Source organism: Colobus angolensis, unplaced genomic scaffold, assembly GCF_000951035.1.
Source record: "Colobus angolensis palliatus isolate OR3802 unplaced genomic scaffold, Cang.pa_1.0 Scaffold14, whole genome shotgun sequence".
NCBI classification, from domain to species: domain Eukaryota; kingdom Metazoa; phylum Chordata; class Mammalia; order Primates; family Cercopithecidae; genus Colobus; species Colobus angolensis.
In genome coordinates this window covers 11,072,272-11,084,723 of record NW_012114488.1, presented here as the reverse complement: position 1 = coordinate 11,084,723, position 12,452 = coordinate 11,072,272, and the positions used below count along the sequence as shown (strand labels likewise).

Here is a 12,452-nt window from a genome sequence, read left to right as displayed (position 1 = left end):
TCTTTTACATTACTGAAAAATAAAATCATTCCAAAATGATTCTGTGATGATTAAGACACTGATAATAATGTTTTTGCATACAGAACATTTTTATTTGGTCACGAAAAGAGTGCTAAAATGCTAGAAATTGCTACTTTGACCAGAGGTTTAAAATCTCTTTGTCTAACTATTAAATACGGTTTCCAAAATCAGTTTGTTTTATCTTCATTCTTACTATATATGTTTTAAGCATCAAAAGCTAGGCATTTGTGGAAGAACATGAGTCATGTAACCAAGAACTGGAGTACCATGTTAACTGATCTACGCTAATAAACCCGCTACTTTGCAGAGTTACTGATGACAACACGTGAAATAAACTACAAATCACTGTATGTTTGGAGGATATAAAGAACTACATACTTGTGATATTTTTCATCAGAAATAAAAAATGGGAGTCACATATAAGTTCACAAGCCATATCAAAAAAAAAAAAGGAAAAGCAATCATTTTCTTCTCTGAGAGATTGTAATGATTTTTAATAACTTGTTGTAATCACATTTTCTGACATACAATGTTGTAGTATAATCTTTTGTACTTAATTATATATAAACAGAATGACACCATCCCATCACTGTCACCATCAGTGACATTAACACGAAGCTTTCCAATTCCATAAATGGAAAGTGATGACTTAAAAAGCCACAGTGTGAACTGCAGATGTTCTTCTCCTATAGAAAATGTAACAACTTGTAAAGTACCTTCCTTTTATTTCATTTTAGAGACATGAGAAATATCAATATATATACTAGCATAACTACTATTTACATAAGATGATATAGTTTTCTCTCATATCTAAAAGAAAAGATCGGCCGGGCACGGTGGCTCAAGCCTGTAATCCCAGCACTTTGGGAGGCCGAGACGGGCGGATCACGAGGTCAGGAGATCGAGACCACCCTGGCTAACACGGTGAAACCCCGTCTCTACTAAAAAATACAAAAAACTAGCCGGGCGACCTGGCCGGCGCCTGTAGTCCCAGCTACTCCGGAGGCTGAGGCAGGAGAATGGCGTAAACCCGGGAGGCGGAGCTTGCAGTGAGTGAGCTGAGATCTGGCCACTGCACTCCAGCCCGGGCGAAAGAGCAAGACTCCGTCTCAAAAAAAAAAAAAAAAAAGAAAAGATCGCGTGTAAATTGGATTTCACTTATCAAGGACATAAAAGCGAAGTTCAAGAAAGTCCTCATAATACAGTCATGTAATATATACGTTACTCTTCTTTTCCACAGTTTACTTCATAGAACTTAGTCATCTCTAAATGATCTAGAACTGTGTTGATTCTGTAACTTGAACCTAGACGCTACCAGGACCAAGAGCAAATGCAACCAACCTTAAGGTTTCACCATCAGAAACCTCAGCAAAATCTACCCCAGAGAGGCCAAGACACGAAATTTTTTCTTATAGTTATCTGAATATATCTACCAATACATTAAGAGCTGCTGAAATATATAAACATATCTATGATCATGACAGAAAAAACAAGTAAATGTAAACTCTGTTGACATTTGAGGGATTATTCACTGCCTTAACTTGGATATTCAATAATACCTCAAAATTCATAGTGTCAAGTGGCTATTTATAAACAGCTAAGAGACTTTAGAATTATGAATGAAAATTTACTAAGCCTTCCTAAAACTCTTACAATGTTTTGTGCCTCTTTAGAAACATTTTTATTATGTTGATTTGGTATTGAGGATGTGGGGAAATGAGAAGTCCAAAGCTTTCTTACTGTATTTATAACAATTTAGGCCAAGCACTGTGGATCACACCTGTAATCCTAGCACTTTGGGAACTAGGGTAGGAGGATAGCTTGAGATCAGGAGTTCGAAACCAGGTGCAGCAACATAATGAGACCCCTTGTCTACAAAAATTAAAAAATAGCCAGGCACAGTGGCATATGCCTGTAGTCCTGGCTACTCAAGTGGCTGAGGCAGTAGGCTATGGCAAGAGGATCACTTGAGCCCAGGAGTTCAAGGCTGCAGGGAGTCATGATCCTGTTACTATACTCCAGACTGGGTGACAGAGTAAGACCCTGTCTCAAAAAAAAAAAAAAAAAAAATCAGTAACAGTAAGGTTTTAGCATCAAAGTGTGACCTGGTACTTTTCTGAGGTTGGGAAAAAAATCCCAGAATGTATTGTTCACCTCCAGATTCTAGCAATTCTCTGAGGTGTACAAGATTCCATGAAATATGGCTATCACACATTACTCTATCAGCAGAGATCCTAACTGGAAAGTGTTCATAGTATAAGATCCTGGCACTAAAAGGAATATAAACATTAAGAACTCAGAATGAAGTTTAAAGTTGTTGACTAAATTTTCTCATTTTGAATAATAAGCTGGGTCATGTGCTGTAAAAGTTCCTAGCTGTCTGCAAATCAGTTAACTTACTTTTGAAAATGTTTTTGTTATTATCAGAGTCCACGATTACTCTAATGACTACTAACTTCATTTGTACATCTTAGAACTCCTCTTCTAAAACTGTTCAAAGGAAAAATTAAAATAGCAGCTCTATTACATCTGCAGGTAGTAGTTTCACATTCATTCCACTTATTTGACATTAGATCAAATGTGCATTATTAGATAGAATAAATTTATAATATTAAGTCTCTTCTTGGTTTCTGTGAACACTGAAAATTACGAGACCAGAGTACTTTTCATTTTAAAAAAAAAATTCTTAATGTCCGCAGATAGGTAAAGATAATGAGTGGTTCTCTCTCTGCTTCAGACCATCTGACAAGGTAGACATACGAAAAAAGCCAAGGGGAAGAGTCTGATCAGGCCAACAGCAGCCAGAGGGACAAGCAGCAGAGGAGGAGGAGGTTTACTCCATGGCAGTGAAGCACGATCCTGCCTCAAGTACACTTACGAGATCTCCAGAAGGAATGCAGCCTCACTACAAAATACTACAAAATACACACATGTACACTGGACATATGTTTTATTTATTATCAATACCACTCAAAGAAATAAGAAGCCAGGCAAATGCTTAGAGCCCTTGAGACAGATACTAGCTAATAAAGACCAGAAATGGAAAAAAAATGAATAGTCTACAATGTTCAGCAATGTGGCTGAATTGTGTGTTAACACACAATCCAACTTCTTCAACATTTCTTTTGTATCAGTTAGGCAATTATCGCTCGTAGACAATTCTGTATTAAGACACTTTACCTAATTTAAAACTATTAGCAGCTTACAGCAATGATCAATGAAGATTCATTTCCCTTTGTCTATAGTTTGAAATAAGTGACAAAACTTTATACTTTTATAAAAGGCAATTTTATCCATATGCTGAAAGAAAACTAACTATATATAGTATTAAAAACAATGTTCCACTTTTGCTTATGAAGGATTAACTGCTACAGAAATTGCCTTCTAGTAATAAACAACTTTAGAAAATCAGAAGAAAATACGTGAAAGTTTTTAGACACTGAACACAAGGCAATGCAAGACACTGATCCTAGTGATTTAAACACATAGGAAAAAAAAAGTCAATGTTCATTTAGGATAAAAGTTCATAGCAAACTAAAATTTAAGGAGATTTCCTTAACATGGTAAAGGAATCTATAAAAAATCTACAGGTAGCATCACACCTAATGGTGTAAGATTAAATGCTTTCCTACCAAGATGGAGAACAAGGCAAGAGCATCTGCTCTCCACACTCCTATTCAACAATATATAATTGTATTTCTACCAAGCTGAATATGCAAATTATATTCAACATTATTCAGTATTCTCACCACTATCCTTTTCAGTAAAATTTGAAAAACCGTATATATACACACACACATACATACATACAAATTACATATATTTAACATTATATATAATAGGTATTATGTATCCAACATAGATTAAAAAGGAAAAAAAAAAAAAAAAAACCTAGGTAAAAAGTCCTGACGAGGCCAGGTGTGGTGGCTCATGCCTGTAATCCCAGCACTTTGGGAGGCCAAGGCAGGCGGATCACGAGGTCAGGAGATTGAGACCATCCTGGCTAACATGGTGAAACCCTCTCTACTAAAAATACAAAAAAAAAAAAAAGTCCTGAGGAATCTACAAAAAACTACTAGAATGAATATGTGAGTTTAGTAAGGTCACAAAATGCATGGTAAGAGAACTTCAAATCCTAAATAAATAGTTAAGTATACCCTGTTCAAGGATCAGAACTGTTATCAATTTTCCCCAACTTGATCTGTAGAGTAAATACAGGCAATTCAAAATCTCAACAGGCTTTCTGTCAAACTTGACAAGGTATCTGTAAAATGTATATGGTAATGTAAATGACCCAGATGAGCAATTCATTTTTTGAAAATAAATAAGTTGCAGAAGTTATGCTACATTCCAAGACTTCCTACACAGCTACATTAAACAAAACAGTGTGGTACTGACATAATGAGAGACATGCAAATCAATGAACCGAAACAGAATGTAGAAGTAGACATATGTATATATGTGAATTTAGGCAAAGATACCAAAGTGATTCAATGAAAACAGGATAAGCTTTTTCAACAAATGGTGCTGGAAGGAATGGATATTCATAAACAAATTAACCTTAACCCTTACCTCACATGATATATAAAGATTAACGGGAAATAAATAGATGAACATATAAGGGTGAAAACTAAAATGTATATAAGAAAATAGGAGAATATATTGAGTTAGGCAATGATTTCCTACAGTAGACACAAAATACACAAATCATCAAAGAAAAAATTGATAAAACAGACTTTATCAAATTTAAAAACTTTGGCTCTTCAAGAGACACTGTTAAGAAAATAAAAGCCACAGACTGGGAGAAAGTATTTTCAAAATATGTATCTGGCAAAAGACCTATAACTAAAATACATAAAGTTCTCTTACAACTCAATACTAAGAGGATGAAGACTCAAATTTACAAAGCAGCAAAATATTTGAACAGATTCTTCACAAATGAGGATATAGAAATGAAAAAACTCATTAAAATGTTTAACATTTTTAGTTATTAGGAAAATCCAAATTATAATAAAAAGAGATATCACCAAGTACCCGTTAGAATGGAGAAAATTAAAAGAATGTGAAACAATGGGATTTTACAGTACATTGTTAAACGTGTGGCGTATCTGAACAATGGGATACTACGGAGCCACGAAAATGAAGAATGTACTGATACACACAACCACCTCTGCAAATCTCACAACCATCATGCTAAGTAAGAGAAAGCAGACGCAAATGGCTTCACACTACATGAGTGTCTTTACATGAAATTCTACAAACTATAATGATAAAAGGCGATCAGAGGTTGCCAGGAACTAAAGGAGGGTGTAGGGTGTAGGAGGGAACATTACCTGCAGACAGGTATACGGGGACTTTCTGAGATGGAAGAAATGTTGATTGGGATGGTGGTTACAGGATAGTACACATTCATCAAAATTCATTAAACTATATACTTGATCAGATTTATTGTAAGTAAATTATACCTCTATAAAGCTGATTAAACAAAGAAACAAGAAAAGTATGTCTTCTCCTTAGGCTTGAACTCGATGTGAAGCAAGTCCCATGATTTCTTTCTTCCACTCTTGGCTTCGGTTTCCATTCAAGATCCCATCTTGTCTAGGGTGTGCTCCTGGACCCACGCTTCAACACCAGCTGAGGGCAGCAGCAGGAGAGATGTTCACGTGTCCTTCATCCCCTAAAATTCTTTTCACAGCCACAAACAACCTCAAGGTTATTCCTCCACATTTACTAAGAACTTCTCAACATGACTAATATTATTCCTTCCCCTTAAAACCACCTCGAATTATTCTGCACAGCATCAACATCCACATGGAAGAATGCGGGGGGCTGGATGGCAAGCAAACCAACACAGTCTGCACAGGGAACGATGGAGTTGTTCTGGCAATAAGGAGTTTTCAGCAAAACTTAAGGGGCCAGCAGGAAGAACAAGACTTCATGCAGAGGCCTGTTGGGCAAGGACAGCCACAGGTCTCTGCCCATCAAGAAATAACAGGCCTGGGAAACTTGGCACTAGATTCAATAAGAACCCAGAGAATCAACCTTGAAAAGCCAAAGCCTCCTTTTCTTCACTACTATGATGCTCCCTAAGTTTCCCAATATATCCACCTGTTCACTGGAACAAAGAAAATTTAGAAAGAAGCCATTAAAGACAGGAACTCTTAGACCAACCAACTCTGGAAAATAGTTTGGTACTTTCTGAAATCCTAGTTTTAGATATTTACCCAAGACTAAGTATCTAAAAGACCAAGTATCCAAAAGAAATGAAATTAATGCAAAAGAAAAAATAAGTAACTAAAAGATCTTTATGGATAAGATGGTTTTCCACTAACAGTGGGAAATATAACCCAAAAGCAGAATAAGATTAGGTAATAAAATTATGTTATTTTGCATATTCAAGTCAATCTTGCTACTGTATTTCCACAAAGACAAAATTATTGTCATAAAATTCTTTTTTTAGCATCTGTTAATTAGAATCAATTACAAAAGTGAATTAAACATTTATTTGCAGAAAAGGCTGTATAATTCAAAAGCGCTGCTACTTGTGGCTCTCTAAAAATCTGTAAAACTGATGACAGGGAATAATTCTAGAATCCTACCAAGTAGACATAGGTAAAACAATTATAGCCTAAGGAGGAAGAACTTTCTTAGAATATCATTTTGGAAAATTTGAGAAGACAACCACTAAAGAGAGAAAAGAGGTCATGTGGTTAAAGTAAAATGCATTAGAGTTCAGTATTATGATGATTTATTTAAACTATATTATAGATTTATTAAATACCTATATTAAATACATTAAATACATATATTAAATACATATGTATATTTAATGTATATAATAAATCTATACTATATAAAATATAGTATAGATTTATTAAAACTATAAAAAAACCATGATAGCATTAAATATTCAGAATGGTTTAAAAATAAATTACAGCATCATTAACTTAGATAAATGACTGAACATTCTTCATCTCTAGCATGATCCTGGCCCAATATGCTGAGGTCTCTAAGACTCACTGGCCCAATATGCTGAGGTCTCTAAGACTCACTACGGTTCTCCAGCACAGCTGTAGCCACAACCACAGCTTCTTGGGGTTCAAGTCAATGTGCTTAGAGATAGTCATTCACTTACTATCAGAAAATCTAAAGCTTTTGGTACTGAACACTGTGATTTAAATTTTGCAACTGATTTTTCAAATGTTTCTCAATAGGACTAGCTTTTATTTCCAAGTAAGACTTTATGTGGAAACCTCATATATTAAATAGATTAAAAGAAATACGGTGGCAGATATCATAATTGGCTTAACATAAATTCCAACCTCCTCTGGGAGCTCCCTTTTGTTCCGCTTAGGCTAGAAAGCTAAAAACTACATTTTCAGATTTCCTAGCATCTTATCAGGTACTATTACTAAGGTGACACTGAATTCAGAACTGAGTTAAGTGGGAGGAAAGCAGGGCCTGCGGTTCCCACTTTCCTGAGGAGTATCAATCCACAGCCACCAGATTCCTGTTGCCTGGGCTTCCTACAGACAAGGAGCAACTTCAGCAGTCACAGCCAATGATGTGAAATTTTGGGGCCTGAAAGCTTCTCTTCGTAGCTCTGCCTAGAGATGATCCCTCGAGTCCTTCTAATGATTTTTAAGTCACTTAATGTGTTTCTTTCTACCTTCCATTGTTTTCTATTACCTATAACCAAACCCAAAGATAAGTGTTTTATTAGCAAAAATTTACTTTAAATGTTATAAATTATGAAACATCTCATGATAAAGCCAACAAATAATAAAAAATCCATTGCCTCACAAATTCAAAAGACTCCAGTTTAAAATGACTCAAACATACTTACAAATTTTCTTCTTTGAAAGTTAAATCAATAAATATATAACCACTCACATTTCTTATAACAAGAAACATCCAAACATACAATAAGCCAACCACTGTGTGCCATTTTGTGATTAAACATACACTGATTCAACTTTCAAATAAAATGATGATGAGAGTCAAAATATTACTAATATGATACTTTTAAAAGAAGTTCAAATAAATATGCAGCTAGGTCACTATAAGCTTTGCCTGAGTTTTGCATACAAATGAGTTGAACTGACAGTACAAAGTTAATCGGTCAGTGGTCTCCAACATATTAAAACTTGGTATAATTAAATATGTCTGTTGTCTTATTATAGTTAAAACTGCCCAAAACTATTTTGGGGGCCTAAATTCTTTTGAGGCAAAGCCATAGACCTTCTCTCAGAGAAAACAATATACATTTTAAAAATCTTATATATAGGCCGGGTGCGGTTGCTCAAGCCTGTAATCCCAGCACTTTGGGAGGCTGAGACAGGTGGATCACGAGGTCAGGAGATCGAGACCATCCTGGCTAACACGGTGAAACCCCGTGTCTACTAAAAAATACAAAAAACTAGCCGGGCGAGGTGGCGGGCGCCTGTAGTCCCAGCTACTCGGGAGGCTGAGGCAGGAGAATGGCGTAAACCTGGGAGGTGGAGCTTGCAGTGAGCTCAGATCTGGCCACTGCACTCCAGCCTGGGCGACAGAGCAAGACTCTGTCTCAAAAAAAAAAAAAGAAAACTTATATATAATCTCAGAAGGATCACATGAACTCCAGTTTGATTTCACCATGATCAGGTCACAAAATGGTTGCATTGAAAAGCTGGTCAGTACACAAAGCATTTTAAATTCTGAATTCTAAGAAAAAAAACCATAAAATTCTTCAAATATTCTAAAAGTAACACACATAAAAATATAAACAATAAAACAATACCAAATATGTAGTGGAAAAAATAATACTACTACTCTTATTTTTCAATTGTATTTTCTAAGTCTACACTGCCTCCAGTCATGGTAGCCACTGGCAGCCAGTGTTCCTGTTGGGGAATGTCTTTTCCCACTTTTTTCCATTCCCATATTAACATAACTATATAAGTACTTTTGTTGCTTTTTTTCCCCCCACTGAAATGGCACTGTACTATAATGTTATATTGCAGATTAATTTTGTCACTTAGAATTTCACATTCCTTTCTAGACCATAGAGTTCCAACTCAATTTTTTGAATATATGTATAACATTTCATACAATAAATATATCACAATTTATCCAATATTTCCCTTTAGATGGACATCTAGGTTGATTTCAGTATTCTATCTCTGTAAGCAATGTTGTGATAAATATTTTGGCACATATATATTCAATATTCTCCCTACTTTAGAAACGTTGAATATTCTCCTAAAAGAAGAAAGTTACCAACAGAGGTTACTTTTCTATAGAGGAGATTTTACACAGTGTATAATAGAAAATAAGTACAGATGAACAGTAATATTGGCTAAATAAGCATTTGTGGGCACATCCAACATACTATTTCCAAGTAACAGTGCCATGTCTGATATGGTGAAAAGAAAAATTGTTCTTGAGAATGTATCTTTGATTGAAAGGTACACAATCTTCCTAAAACTTCTGGTACTAACAGGCTTTGCCTTGACACTTGGTTTCAGGGATTTTAAGCTAAAGTAAGGCCATGTGCCTTACCTGTCATTCAAAAAAATTATAAAATGATTCCATGTATTCACAGCTTTTTATTTGGAGAGTATTTTTACTCACACCAGCTATAAATAACACATTGGTTTCTCTGGTTCATTCTAGTACACTTGAAATACTGCCATAATAATCAAAGACTTATCTCTTAGCCCTACCTTCCATTGCATTCTCTGATGTTTTTGTCCTAGAAGCTCAGCCTGTTTTCCTTCTAATCAGTAATCATCAGCTCAGGAGGCATTGAGCAGTCTTCACCCATTTAGCAATTGATGTTTAGAATTTATGCTTCTCAAACGCATCATTTGGTGATCCCTGGAAAGAGTTTGGTTGGCTGAAACTACCTGCCAACCTGCTGCCTTACAACTAGATTTTTATCTCTGTTTCCCTACCTTGTACTTGTGTTTCATGCTGGAGTTGAAATTTTGTCCTATATCCCAACATGCTTGGTTAGGGCTCAGCCATGTTGGGTAGTAACACTTACAAGGCTCTCGGTTTGGGTAGAAGTTATTCCAAGAAGAAGAGGTTCTACTCACTTTGTTCCTGCAGTCAAAGCTAGCTAGAGTTCAGCTTGGAGCAGACTGACTATACAGTAACACAGTACAAGGAGGAAGTGCTTTAGAAACCAAAGGACAAACTTGCCAGACTTCCTACCCCTTAGTTCTGTTGTGAGGATTAAATAAGCTAACACAGTACTTGTAAATTAATGCTCCTTTTCCCCTCGCATGCGCTCGTCATGAGACTCCCACTGTCATGTTCCACCTGGAAGACAGACACCCCACAGGCCAACTACACAAACCCCAAGTCCAGCAAGTTTCTTCCAGAAGTTCTACGATCATCAGAGTTTCAGCCTATCTCCTGCTGGATTTGTCCAGATCCCTATCACTAACTTGAATGGCTCAAAAAATCACATAATCACAACTGAAGGATTTTTAGCTCCCCCTTTTCTTGTTCCTTTCCACTTCATTTTTCAACTAAACACTTAACTATACACTTCTTGAGAACTATCAAGTTCTACTGATGGGCCCTATTGTTTTGGGGACTTTCGGGGTAATACAAATATTTTAATTTTTTAGTCTCTTAGAAAAAGGCTTTGAAAATCCTACACATATTTTAAAGTCTTATCAGCAAATTCTGAGGTGATACAAAATGTCACCTAAAATGAAACAATGTTTAACTTCAAATAAACCACCTCAAAAACCAAAAGTACATAAATTAAAACAAACCACTTGAATTTCAACTTATGCGGATATACTTCAAGGAATATTTCTACCCAAAGCCCAGAAGAAACAAGACTGTTCCGAAACTGAAAAGTAGTATTTTAAAAGGCCATTACTTGTATTTTCAAAAAAAAATTTATGAATGTATACTTGACAAAGTGACATGCACGTATTTAAAGTTAAAAGGTTGCAAAGTTCACATACACATGTGAAACCACTGCCACAACTGAAATAACACATAAATCACCCCCAAAAGTTTCCACAGATCCATTAGAATCCCTGCCAACTGCCATCCCAAGCAACCACCGATCTGTTTTCTGTCACTGTATATTACACTGCATTGCCTAGAGTGTTGTATAAATAGAGTAGCATAGTACAGTCCTCTTTTCTGTCTGGTCTCCTTCACTCAGGGTAACTGTTTTGAGATTCATCCACACTGTCGCCTGTATCAATAATTTATTCTTTTTATTGAAGAGTAGCATTCCATTGCATGAATATACCACAGTTTATCCATTCATCTCTTGGTGGACCTGAGTTATTTCCAGTTTTATTCCTGTATCAGTTTTCCACAACAACACAGGCTTTCATTTATCTTCAGTAAATACCACAGAGAGAATGAATGGGGCTCATATGCTCAGTGTCTACATAACTTTGAAGAAACTGCCAAGCTATTCTCCAAACGGGTGATAGCATTTTACATTCCCTCAATCAATGTTTGAAAAGTCCAGGGCCTCCATATCCTTGACAACCCTTGGGATTGTAACTGTGTTTAATTTTAGCCGCTGCAAGAGGTATGCAGTGATACCTCACTGCTTTTTGCATCAACAGGTTGACCAAGGATTAATTTACATACCATAAAGTTCACCAACTGTAAGTATACAGAATTCAGTGTTAGTATGTTTATACAATTGTGAAGCTATCATAATAGTCCAGTTTTAAAACACTTCCATCCTCATCAAAGAAAATTCCCTCATAACCATTTACATTAAACCCCTGCCCCCACAGAGAGCTCAACAGTCAGCAATGTGCTTCCCATCTTCACAGACTGATCTTTTTCTGGGCATTTCATATAAACAGAATCACATAATATATAGTCAGTTACATCTGGTTTCTTCCACTTAGCACAAATTCACTCAGGTTCATCCATGTCAAAGTATATATTCATACTTCACTATTTTTATTGCTTTCTTTTATTGATACATATTATTTTCAACATTTATGAGGTACATGTAAGCATTTTTTACCCACATAGAATGTGTCATAATCGAGTCAGGGTACTTGGGCTATCCATAACCATGAGTATTTATCATTTCTATGTGTTTGTAATATTTTGAGTCCTTTCTTCTGGCTACTTTATTCTTCTGCATACAGATATCCAATTTTCCCAGCACCATTTATTGAAGAGGGTTATCCTTTCCCCAACACATGTCCTTGGAACCTTTGTCGGAAATTAGTTGGCTATAAATATGTGAAATTATTTCTGAGTTCTTTATATTGTTCCATTGTACAGTTTGTCTATTTTTATACCAATACCATGTTGTCTGGATTGCAATCACCTTGTAATAAAATATAAAGGCAGGGAGTGTGATGCCTCTGGTGTTGTTCATTTTGCTCAGGATTGCTTTGGCTATTTTTTGGTTCCATACAAATTTTAGGATTTTTTTTTTT

General features: G+C 35.7%; 1 protein-coding gene across 3 annotated transcripts in view; it reads right to left on the bottom strand.

The window, feature by feature from the left end:
* Window positions 1-12,452, bottom strand: part of PDE10A (phosphodiesterase 10A) — a 339,233-nt gene that overhangs the window by 158,191 nt on the left and 168,590 nt on the right. The window lies entirely within an intron of this gene.